This window comes from Zophobas morio, unplaced genomic scaffold, assembly GCF_036711695.1.
Source record: "Zophobas morio isolate AGI-343-1 ecotype UQ-CSIRO unplaced genomic scaffold, CSIRO_AGI_Zmor_V1 ptg000012l, whole genome shotgun sequence".
NCBI classification, from domain to species: Eukaryota; Metazoa; Arthropoda; class Insecta; order Coleoptera; family Tenebrionidae; genus Zophobas; species Zophobas morio.
The window spans coordinates 28,263,251-28,276,513 of NW_026972117.1; the positions used below are offsets into that span (position 1 = coordinate 28,263,251).

Consider the following 13,263-nt stretch of genomic DNA (forward strand, 5'->3'; position numbering starts at 1 on the left):
ACATTTTCAATCTTCTCCGCTTAGATTTGTTGTGAAATTTTTGACAAGATTTTTAATGACCATTTGCATTTTAAATGAAGAAGACTTGTAGTTTCTTCAGACTAACGTCTAACTCGAAATTAGTTCACTGTTGCCTTGTTGGTTCTGACGCGTTCGTAGTTTTCGTCCCGTCTATTTTCGAATTTTGTTTTTTCCGTGTTTATTCTCAGTGAGTACACACAGTTCCCTCTATAACTTCTTGAACATCAAATATCCGTCAATATTAAAAAATCAATGTAGTTCAAGCTTAACTGTAACTGATTGACGTTTCTTCTTATAGTAATCTTATTTGAAATGTCATGTCTAATTTATAAAGTCAGAATAATAACACTTAGTAGTGACGGACTGTCAGATCAAAACGAAAAATAAGGTTAGTAAGTACTAGAGGGCTGTTCATAGTTGACAACTATATAAACATAAAATTGGTCGAAGGTTATTTCGGCAGAACTTCTTTCGCCTCTGAAGTATTTCAACTTGGATTGTGTAATGTAATACTAATAATAACAGTATTGCACTCCCAAATTTTCGGGAAAATGGAGTAAGCTGTTCCTGATTTAATTAATAAAGCGAATTGACTCATTTATTAATTTTTTCACGTTGTATAAGCAAATCTAAAAAATATTAATGCATTGATAAATCACAAGTACAGACGCATCATGTTTTGCACGTTTTAGGTAGGATTTATTCGGCAAAATTTTGAGATAAATTCAATAATTTTGGGAGGGGTGGGGAGGAGTAAACAGATATATTCTGATTAAAAAATTTACCATGCTTATAAGAACTTTAAAACGTCTGCAAGATTTCAAAGCATTCGGTTTTGCACACTTCCTGATTCAATCAATAAAATAAACTGAGTCATTCATTAATTTTTTTGAACCACACTGTAGAAGCAAATCTACAAATCTAGAAAATGTGAATGCCAGGATAAATCACATGTATAGACTCATCATACTTTGCACATTTAAGATAAGATTTATTCGTCAAGATTTTGACGTCATCAATTTTTTTTTGGGGGGGGGGGGATAAGCAAAGATATTTTGAATAAAAATTTACAATGCTTATGATAACTTTAAAACATCTGGAAGATTTCAAAGCATTCGGTTTTGCAGATTCAAAATTAAATTGCAAATTTTGTTTTTTTTTCCAAAAATCTGGACGTTTCGGGTAAAAACTGAACATGGATTCATAAACTACAGGTCTGCGACTATGTTATTTTATATTATTTAAAACCCATTTACTATGTACAATTTTGAGGTGACATCATCACATTGTTGGTGGGGATGATTAGATAAAGTTTGGCTATCTACATGATATTCAATATCATAATACACAAGTAAAATTTCACAACAATTGGTCCGATAACTGACAAGACAGACAGACAGGCGGAAACGGGACACCCATTCTTTCGTATCCTGGGCGTCATACTCAGATTTGAAATACGAAAGATTATATCTAGTAGTTCCGGTCTTTTTCTCAAACTGGCCATGTTTAACATTATATGGAAACAGTAGACAAATTATATCGACACGACAGTAAATTCAGGTCTTTGTTACGAAAATTATGCTGATATGTTGCAGTACCATCAACAGAACCGAATTTCCCTGTTTTTCGTCGGATAGGATAGTAGTACCAGTGGGTACCGAAAGATATTCGTCTACTTTTGACAATAAAAGGCTTCAATTTATTACGGCGTCGATTGTTTCCATATAATAAAAGGAAAAATTGTGTTAGGTATATCAACGAACAGGTTGTTTCTAAGATTTCTGTTATAATTCTATTAAATTTATAGAATTATCTGTATCATCTGGATAAAAAGTACTACACAACTAAATATCGTCAGCACACATGGTGCAATTTGGACTAAGTCAGTTATGTATACAATGTGTTTTTTTTACGAATGCATCATAGGGATTTACATGGTGTACATTTTAAGGTTTTTCTACTGTGAATTTACACGCTTAGTGCACATTACTTTTTACAAATTCTGATTTTTAAGAACCTAAGAAGTAAATCAAAGATTTTTATCGTTTTACCCGATTTTTAATAGTTCAAATGGTTACGGCCTATAATCAAGGCCTGGCAAATAGGGAAGTTAGTGATAGTTTTGCACCAGTATTATACCCCCATTGTAAAAAACTTATCAATTATGACAATTTTTGGTGACAATTAAGTATTTCTTCTAACGAAGATATTTGACTAGCTTCAACAAATGCATTAAATTTTTTCTAGAAAACTTTTACACCTTGGGCTTAAAAAACTATCAGAATCTGTAAAAAATTATGTAAACTAAACCTATATCAAAAGAATTTGGGAATTCGCAGTAGAAAAACCATTAACACGACTTAAAGTTTACACTATATAAATTCCTACGATGCATTCGTAAATAAACACGTATTGTATGGAAAATTAAAGTGGGATTAAGACCAGAAAGAAAATGTAATGTAATTACGAAGAAAATTTAATGAAGTACTAGTTGTACTGTAATAATTAAGTTTAGTGAAAAGTAATTCGACATTTAAACTACAAAATGCTTTTGACATATGAAGTAAAGTTAAAGCTGTAATTTTGTCATTACAAAATCAATTAAAGAAGACATAAGACAGGCAGAGCTAAAATTGTTGCGAAAGTCTGACCGTGTACACGGTGGAAGTACAATATTATGGTCATTTAAGTAATCTTTAAGCCGTTCAGCAATTTTTAAGGTAGTGCAGATTAAACTAATCGGCTAAGATTCAATAGACTTTTTACCTTAGGAATAGGTCTCACGATCGAAATATTCCACTGTTTGGGTACAAAGCGAGTTTCGAAGGAGTAGTTAATAATGTGCGCCAATGGTTCTAATATCTAAGGAAGTGCTGAGTGTAACTTCCTTTCAGAAATACCATCTATGTCTGTTGAGTTAGGCTTTAATTTAATGACAAATTTAGAAATTACCTTGGTAGTAGCAGGACAATATATGGACTTTAATTTTAGGAAAAGATCTAGGAGTAAACCCTTCGTTATTGTTAGTACAATTTCGAGATAGAGCCTATAAAATATCTATTAATAAAATTGTATCCAGATCATACAATTCAATAAATGAAAATGAGCTGTCAAGCGATGTATAAAACACTTAACGGTTTTATTTATGCCAGTTAGATTGCTGATTTAGTCCAGAAGAACAGAAACAACATTGAAAGAATTCAGATTTTCTATTAAACCGCTCTAAATTAGAAAAACTTCTTACTTGACACCTTGACAGAAATGTTGACGGTTTTTAAAGCGGCGTGAAAATCGTACGAATAATTATTAAAACGTTCCACTTTCTCGTGCAGAGTAAGTGATACATCATTCCCCAATTTATTTTGTCAGCACTTTTACCCAATTGTTCCAACCTGAAGTTTTTAAAAGAATTAAGAGTGAATCTACGTAATTTGTGATCTGAGAAGCAAATATCTATTACGCCAGAATTTACCTTATTACATTAAGATTTCGTGCTACAAAATCTTAGATCTAATGGAACTCACTGTTACCCTTATTCGAGTCCATAACTCGCGATATAAAAATTTAGAAACGGTATTTGTTGTGAAGAAGTCATAATTAAAATCTCCAAGAAATATTATAACAATTTGACATTTTAGACCAGGAGGAAAAATGCAGTTAGATTAAATCATCATCAATAGAAGTATGAAGCCTCGTCTCAGTTAAGGCAATTACCTACGTAAAATCATATTTGGATATACAATCCCTGAATCTACTGAAATTACTTAAAATCGATCCAATATTTTCATGTATGGACATGGCAAAGCATGCAGATAAAATTTTCGTTTAAACTATTTTAACTCAGCAGCTCAGACGTACTTGGAAGGAAAATAGATCAGAAAGTCGTGTTTTGAAAGTGCTTCTTACATTAATATAAAATGTTGTTACACAAGTTTGCTTTTTTTGTGAAAATTTGGATGTCTAGGATAAAAACTCAGGGCAGATTCATAAGCCACAAGTACAGGAACATGTTATGTTATGTTATGAAATTTAAATAACATTGACATGCAAAATTTGGAACTAGTTTCATTAAATTGTTGGTGAGAATAATTAAATAACGTTTTACCATCTACACAATATTCCTACCATATACATCTGATATTTGACTTTTTAGTTGTTGAAATGTGGTTGAAATGAAAGAAGGAAAGTGAGAAATTGCGCAGAATGTTCTTCACTTTCAAACAGTTTTGTATTAATTTAAAATTGTAATTATTTATTAAACAATACTTACGATCAACAAAATTTGATCCTATATCTACGGGTTTTTCTTTACTAATCACAGGATAAGTAAGTGAAATTTTCCTTCCATTGAATTTTTTTTGAAAAAATATGCAAATGCTGTTACTTTACGATTACTTTGCATATACATAACACTTTGTTGAGGGTTATCCAACTAATTTAACTTAAGGCAGCAAAATGCATACAGCGTTTAAATGCATAACACGCTACGCCATGATTAAGAGTCTGTACATCCGTGAAATGTAGCGCAAACCCGGCTTATTCGTGGGTCAGTTTTGTAATGAGTTACATCGTAGTTTTAATAAAATGGTCACCCGCGTGGCTAATCTAAATGTAAAAATTGCCACTATCAAATATCCACAATACCGAACTTGTTGCGCACTCAGCTCTATTGGTGTGTAATAACTGAAAGCTAATTAAAAGTAGGGAGAGTTAGCACGTTATTCCCAGTGCTTAGCGGGATATCTACCTACCAGTCACCGGATGTGTGCTTTTCCGGGTACGCGGGTTAATTCAGTTAAGACATCACTTCAGACTCGTGGTGTGAAACTTACAGTGACATACTTTTTTACATGATCACATTATGTGGATTCAGCACACCATGTAAGTTAGTGCAAAGTAACTTAACCCAATGTGTTTTCTGCAGTTGTTAAGTCAATAGTACTTTGCAAATATTTAATCAACCACTTGTCACACCACACAGTGTTTGATCAAGGATAATATTAATATTTCCAACATCGTCAAATAATAAAATTACTCAGTATAAGGTGAACTACTGATAAAACTTCATTATTAAATTAGGAAATTTATAACGAGCGATCAAAACGTAAACCCCTCTAGTTACGAGTTGATCGTTTTTTTTTTTCAGGAACATAGATAGAACCACCAAATGTGCATAGATATATTATCATTTCTCACACCTGTCGTTTGAATTTCCGTGTTTCGTTCAGTTGTTTGTGCTTCTAAGTTTACATCACGTTACTTCGTTGTAACCTCACTTTTTTTGACATATCGTGCCGTACTACTGACTATAAAGGAGAGGTTACAAATGACATTAATGACAAGTTAGAACTGTCATAATTTCAGCGAAGCGAGATTTTTGAAATCCATAGCCGACTACTTAGAACCATTTATAAAAACCCTGTATAAAGAAATCCAGTAGACTTATGATTGCTATATTAAATCTATAATATTGATATATATAGGTAAAAGTTACTGGAAGTATCTATTAACAAACATGACATTTATGACATGGCAATTATACTGGAGGTTCGAAGTAAATCTCTGAAAAGAAAATGCGAAGAGTTTTATAGAATGAGCGTGAGATATCCTATTTTTATATTAAATTAATCAAAATGTCAGGTTTATTATCCTGACACAGAATTAGAAGTAACAATGGAATTTCCTTTGTCTGGTTCGAAGCGAATATTGTATAGGTACGGATTGTTTCAGAAGGAATCGAATAGGAGATTCACCAGCACTAATGATTTCGTCTGGGTGAATTTTGCTCCAGGCAATCCAGACTTGAAAACTTGCCAGAACATTAAAATCATTTTCAAACCACCCTGTACAGTAGCTTCTTTTCTACCTTCTTCGACTGACAAACTTCCAGAATAATCTTCTAAAGGTATTTATCGTATTCTCACATCCTCTGATCTTTATCCCCTACCAAAGTTGCTAAACAAAAGAGTCCTAGTTGTGAGTAACCATAGACCCGTCCGAATTCATGAAGGGGTCGTATTCCTTGTTCACGTGGTGCATGTAAGTGAAACACGTTGTTCGAATACCAACATTGCATTCTATCCGGTTCGGTCTTATTATTAACTCGAGCAATATATGAGACAGGTCATCAAATCTCGTTCGACAACCATTCGACATTACTTCATTAGGAAAATTTATTAATATCCCAATAATTTTTACACAAACAATGGTTTTCCCCGTTATTGTGTATGGAAACCACTCGTCCTAAACACCAAGATTCAAACCCACCTTCCTTTGACCAATTTCCCCACCCTGTGTGAAAATTCATGCTAGAAGAGATTTACCCTCACTTCCAACATAGTTTTCTTTTCTCCCGAAGTTTTGTCCCTGATGAAGGTAGGCGAAAAACAGCTTTCTGTTATTAACTCTGGTCATGAAAGCTTTGAATTTCTATTGGAAGATTTCAGTCGTTTGCATTTTATTTTTCAAAATTTTTGTTCTTGCTGATATATTGTGTTGTTACCAATATAAGTATGATAATGACAAAACAGTTTTTTTTTTACAGTTTTTCTCTAGAGCCACACTGTATTACCATTTCTTACTTGATAACACTGACACTTTACTTTTTAGTTTAACATTTACGGTCAATTAAAAGTTAAATAAAACATGAAATAACTACAATAGCAGCATCATTATTTTAAAAATTAATTTCATATCGTACTAAACGACTCTTTTTTAATCATGTGGTATTTTGGCCAAAATTTCAATTAATCTAAACCAATTAAATGAGTAACTCCTTTTATTGTTATTGCTCAATATTAACTGATGAGCATTTATATTTGACAGTTTGGCAACCGTTTCGTTATCAACAGAATTACTGTGCTATAAATCACCATCTTTATTTCAAACTTTCCGTTCGACAGCTCTCTTGCTAGATCGTAAACCAGAAGTTCGAGTGCCTGTACTAAGTATTAACAAAATAATCCAGATGTTATTTCTTTTTTTGACGCAACTTTGCTATACAAATACAAAAACAAAAACTAATTGCTTGACATTTATCATGTGGGGAACATTTTTCTGAAGCAAAATTATATCACAGATTGTTATTCATAGTTTGCTAATGTAAAATAAAATAAAGCTAAAAAACTAGAGCTCCAGTTACACTGAAAAATTCTTAGGGCCCTACCGTCACAAGAAATCCAGTATTCTGTAGTCTTTCTTATCATCAGGTCTTAAGTAATACGAGCAACAATCTAAGAAGCTAAGTAATATCCTATAAACATGTTTTGATAACATAATACTAATAATAAAACACTGAGAAGTACCGTTCTTGACATTCGATCAATAAAAAAAAAAAGTATTAAATCAATGGAAAACACAGATAATAAAAGTCACAGTTTAAGATAAAAAGCAGAAGTGACCCCAGTCCGTGCAATTGGGCTGCGGCTTCTGTTGGTAAAAAAACTCAAAGCGGATTCATACACCACCAGTGTATTTATTGTACAACATTTAAATCATTTTAATATAGAATCTTTTGAGATGGTGGAGATGACTAGCTAAATTTTGGTTAGTGTTTTACTATCTACATGATATTCCTAGATGAGACAGACAGATGGAAACCGGAGACCACTTTTTTCGTCATGAAATGTCGAGAAAACATGAAAGTAGCAAGTTGCCCGATAACCTCGATTATAATACGTCCTTCGCTTACGCTCACAGCTTAAAAATACGAAAATGCTGATTTGTCATTTCCGTCTGTTTTTAAAATATGTTTGATAGGTAGTCTCCGAACTTGGCACATTTACTTTGAAATTTTAAATGAACCTTAAAATCTACAAGTTATAGAATGATTATTTATTAAAGAATGTTTGTTCCCGTCATTTAAAAAAGTGATGATATGAAAATATATTTTTAGATATATGTGTATCTTACTTCATGTGGACAACTTTACGTATGGTCTAATTATCCACGTTAACTTTTTCAGATACTAAGTATACGATTTTCTCTGAGAAAAATGGGTTGTGATTATTAAATCTTACAATTCTGAAAAATTATACAAGAGATTTCTTTAAACTATTGTTAAAAGAGTAATACTGATATACAAATTACTGAAAATTATCTAAACTGTTTATTAGTTCCCTCTAGAAAATTTGTAATCGTCCGTAAAGGGCAGTGTTGTTTATGTTTTAGAAATTTACATTTATTTGTTAAAATTGATAGCACAAATTGTATCAGACAATTAATGCCTGATGTAACGTGAATATATTGTATAAACTAAAAGTAAAACAATCATAAATTAATTTCATTCGTAACATGTGTTGATTTATTTCAGTTTTCCTTAATGATATAACAATATCAGACTTCGAGCTTAACGAAGTAGAAGTCAGATTACGGATGTTATCCCTAATGAAACCTTACTAATAACTCGTGAAAACTGGTCGTAATAATCAGGTTTTCAAAAACATTATAAAGTTATTTGTCAACAAGAACGAGGTAAAACAGTCTTTCTCATGTTGAGAAGGTAGGGACTTACTTGGTAATATTTGTATCAAAATTAAGCTGCGGCACGCATACAATATCTAACTTCCACAATGTTTGTGTTAACGCAAATACCGATGTAACTTGTAAAGGAAATCTCTTTGCAAGTACATACCAACGCCAGGGGTGTATATTTTTGACCTAGCAAATATACTGTGCTAAGTTAGGGTAACTAACTCTCATGAAACTTACTTCTCTGAAACATTTTGATATATTTTTATCATAGTATACAACTACACGCATTCAGCAAATAAACATCGGACGAATTGCTACTTTAATATTTTCTTGACGTTTCATGACCCCTAGTGTACGAAAAAAGTAATCTCCCGTTTCCGTCTGTCTGTCGTCTGTATCAATTTTGATCAGACACGTAATCTCCGAAACTACTGGAAAGATTCTAAAATTTTTTATGCATATTAGGAATATCATGTAGATGGTAAAACGAAACTTTAATTTGGACAATCATCGTCAACAACAATTTGATGACGTCATTTCAAAGAATTTTACTTTAAAATGATGTAAATGTTATACAACAATATACTCCTATATTTGAGTTTTTTTCCAAAGTGGTTGGGTATTAAGGAGAACGTCGACCTACGGTCGCATGTTCGATGCCACACTTGGCCGTTTTTTATTCTTATTATCAAATTAAGAACTACCTCATTTTCTCGAAAATGTGAGAATACGCACGACTTTACTTAATAATGATAACATAAGCATAATAATAATAATATTCAGAACATTTTCTTCGATCATGGTTTAATTAATAATAGTATAAACATAAACATTGGATGTTATTATTGCTGAGAGGATATTTCCCCCTTAGTTGGACCAGTTTTTTAGATATCAATTTTTTCAGCAAAAAGATTATGAAATTATTTAATTATTTTTAATTTAGAAAATCTTGAGAGAATGTTATGGACCGAAATATGACTTTAATAAAGTTGTTCACGTTGCGTTAACATTAGGGATAGACTCGCTGAAACTGATCTTCGAATTAATTTGTTTTGTAATGTTAGTGCCATGTTTTCTAATAAATCAAAGAACACAATTGTATTCAATTTTATTTCATTATACAGGGTGACTACTGCATAATTTTAAAAGCGAATTATATGACAAAAAATATGGAAATAATGCTAACGGAAAAGCACGGTCAATTTTTTTAAATATGGCTATATAGGTATAAAATTATCGCTTGTTCCAAATTTACAATTATTATGGACCTGAACATTCACAATGCAACTAAACATCTTCCGTACTAATCGCAATGCCTGGCATACCTTGGTTAAAATATATTTTGTTGATGATTATTCTCGCCTCCAACTATTTGGATGTAGGAAATATCTTGAATACGTAAAGTATTTTTATTAATTTATTGTGATGAAAATCACGTGTATATGTTTGATGTATCGATGAAGCGTTCAGTCACAGCCGGGGATTTTCATCTTCCATGTTGTTTTACTTTTTTTACTCTCCCCCATCCCTTTTTTGATTATCCAGCCGTGACGCACTTTATCTCTTGAAATAATTCCCACTGTATAGCTCTGGACGGGGCAGTTTAAAAAAGGATTTTATTGTCGCCAGTGGGGTTGTTGTGCACTGTCCAGTCTGATATGCCATGAAAAAACGTTTTGTAACTGCATGGTTAAAGCGGAGATTAACATATTTCATTATCAGGGTAATTCATTACACCTCTGTGATAAATTAACAACATGGGTATTTTTAACACTGTTTTAAGGATGCTAAGAAGTCTAGTATCCTTCTTGTATTATACTTGATAACTTACTGTTAAGATAATATATTTATACCGGGTGTTCGATTAAAAATCACTCAGAGTAGGCCTTGGAATTTCATTTGATACAAACGGCATGTCTATTCTTATAATATCCATTTGGCAGAAACATTATCTCATATTTTAAAAAACTGCACCTTTTGAACATGATATGGATAAAGTAGTTGTACTTTTAAGATCTGTCAAACTAATACTGGTACTTGGGTTGTTTTCCACATGATTTAATACCGCTTCTTCATTTCTTGGCGTTCGTCTATGACAAACCTTCCTAGAATTGATTTTATTAGGGCAAATTGCTCCAGTCTCTCTGAGTCTATCTAGTCGCTTAAAAGTTTTTCTGTTAGGTGTTCTTGCGGTTTGGAAATTGTTGACCATAAAGGCTTTTTAACGGTAAATTCCTTCTGGTTTACTATAGATGAGATGCATATCAGCGTATTCGTAGGAGGTAAATTTAGGCATTTTGACAATTTAAAGCAATTAATTTTTACTGTCCAGGAGTACAGATGCAATGATTAAATGAGTTAAATTTTTCCATTGCTATGTAATTAAAAAAAAAAAGGATAATAATAAGGTACTCATCCTAACAATGGAGGTAAAAGTTTTACACCTTGTATATCCGGGTGTAAACCTTTAATAGAATAACCAAGAAGTTGCATTAAAGGATGAATGACAAGATGTTGGACATTTAATAATTTTAGTATTACAATCAAAAAATCTTTAGAAAGGATGCAGATGTTCTGAATTTCAAACATTAGTATACTTCAGAAAGGCGCTTCAGAAATACTTACATGTTCGTAACCAGCTATATAATGAGTTAATGACTAGATTGTCAAGAATTTTTTATTTTTATTCAGTTGCTCATAATGAACAATAAGGACAATCTATGTTATATATATTTTGTACACTACAATGGGGGCCATAGAATGTTGGACATCATTTTTATGTCATTTTGAAAAAAATATTGATGCACTCTATGCCTTGTTGTTACTTTGACATTTGAAGTATAAATGAATTATCACGTTGCATACAGCGTCACCATGTCCGCAATGATAAAAATGCTAAAATTAAAAAATAAGATAAGGGTGTTTTACACTTTGTATTAGTGGAATGATATTGAAGTTCACGATTTTCTACACCCAAATTGAATGTATTAAAATCTTTTTTAAAAATTGCTGAGTTTATTGGCAGCAGTTTTCTGACTGCTTATATAGTGTATTTCCGGGGGTTTACGGTTAAACTTGGTTCTTATACCATCACAAATTAAAAAACTTTCCGCTATTAATTTGAAATGGAATTTCACGTAGATGTTAAATGTCACTTACTTAATATCATTGCCACCTACACAAATCACACGCAAAAGTTTCTAACTAATAATCATGGCCGGATTTTTCGAGTGTTCTTTTTTTTTATAAAATCCTGGGTATGGAACATCTTATTAAACGTGTAATAGTATATTATATACCAATACAACGTGCAAATAGTGAAGTTGAGGAAGTACATCGCCCTTTAGTCTTGTGGTATATATATTATTTTTTGCCCTCTCAGGACTATAGAGATACTAAATTTTAAATTGGAAGAAAATATTGGAAATTACCTATATTCAATCGCTATAGTAAGCCTTGTCGGCAATAGGTGTAAATAAGACGAGCCATTTTGGATTTTTCCACGTGTTTATATTACCATTTTTAGTTAAAATGTATTTTAGTTGTCATAGAAATATTTTTTACTCCTAGGGTGAAAAAGACCCACTTTAGTCCCGATTTAAAGGGTCTAAAATACAAATTTTATTCCCGGGAAGGCAAAAAATTAATTATGCGTTGGCCAACTCGCAGCCCATATTTAACGTCCTTAGATTTATTGTGATGGCGATACATAAAAGAAAATATACTTACTTAAATGACTGCTTTTGAAACAAATTTGTAAATTAAACTGGTACTTAGTACTTTATTTCACTCAACTTATTTTTTTTATATTTAAATCGTAGAGAAAATAAGTCCATTACTAGTATTACCACTTTATAAAGATTACTGACATATTTCGAGAGCTATACATTATAAGAAGAAATTAGTAAACAGAAACAAACGTATGTGAACATTTACATACCGTAAAATTTACGAAACATAGAATTATATTCAATGGATATGCTTACTTATGGTGTCGGTTTATTTTCTCTACGGTTTACATTTCCGTAGCCACTTTGAGAAGTAAGAGGAATTACAAGATGTTTTATATTTATGACATTTTTTTGTGAATGAAAATGAAATAAACACCAACACAACAAAGTGTTTTATATCACTGTAAACGTAATTTAATGATCCGTTAAAAAATATACTTCTACGTCGAAATCTCAAAAACTATGAATTGGGACCGTGCTATATATTAAGCTAAAGACAATAGCTTTTAAAGAATTTTAATATCTCTCTCAATTCTCAAGATATTAGGTTGCAGAGTTTTGTATGGAACATTCTGTATATTGTTGCTTATGCAGAGACTATGAAAATAATTGTTACACATGCACTAAATTAAGTTTTTTATTTTTTGAGTAGAACGATAAATTTCAATTTATGTAATTGTAAAATAAACAAACAAAATAATATGTTCCTTTAAGTTTTTATCGTATTTAATTAACCAAACTTAAATACTTATACAACAATAAAATTAAATTTGTATTTTAATAATTTTTAGAGTTGTTTTACATTTTTTATGCTTTAAAAGCCATAGATAATGAAGTCGATCATTGAATGCAGTGGGTATTACAAACTAAATGTTATCCCAGTTCCTGTCACTTTGTATAATAGTAGTTTTAGTTACACGACATAAACTCTCTAGAGAGGAAGGTAATTTGAAATCCTCTAAATGATTTACCGAGTTAAACAATGATTTTCTGATCCTACCAAATGTTCAGTTTAGTAAATGGCAAAGTTATTCTCTTG

At 31.6% G+C, this 13,263-nt stretch overlaps 1 protein-coding gene across 1 annotated transcript in view; it reads left to right on the forward strand.

Annotated features, from left to right (window-relative positions):
* The first annotated feature begins 4,827 nt into the window (after positions 1 to 4,827).
* Cnga (Cyclic nucleotide-gated ion channel subunit A) overlaps positions 4,828 to 13,263 on the forward strand; it is a 144,032-nt gene continuing 135,596 nt past the window's right edge. The window contains exon 1 of the mRNA XM_064055034.1: positions 4,828 to 4,902. The gene's annotated coding sequence lies outside the window, so the exon portion shown is untranslated. The remainder of the gene's footprint in view (positions 4,903 to 13,263) is intronic.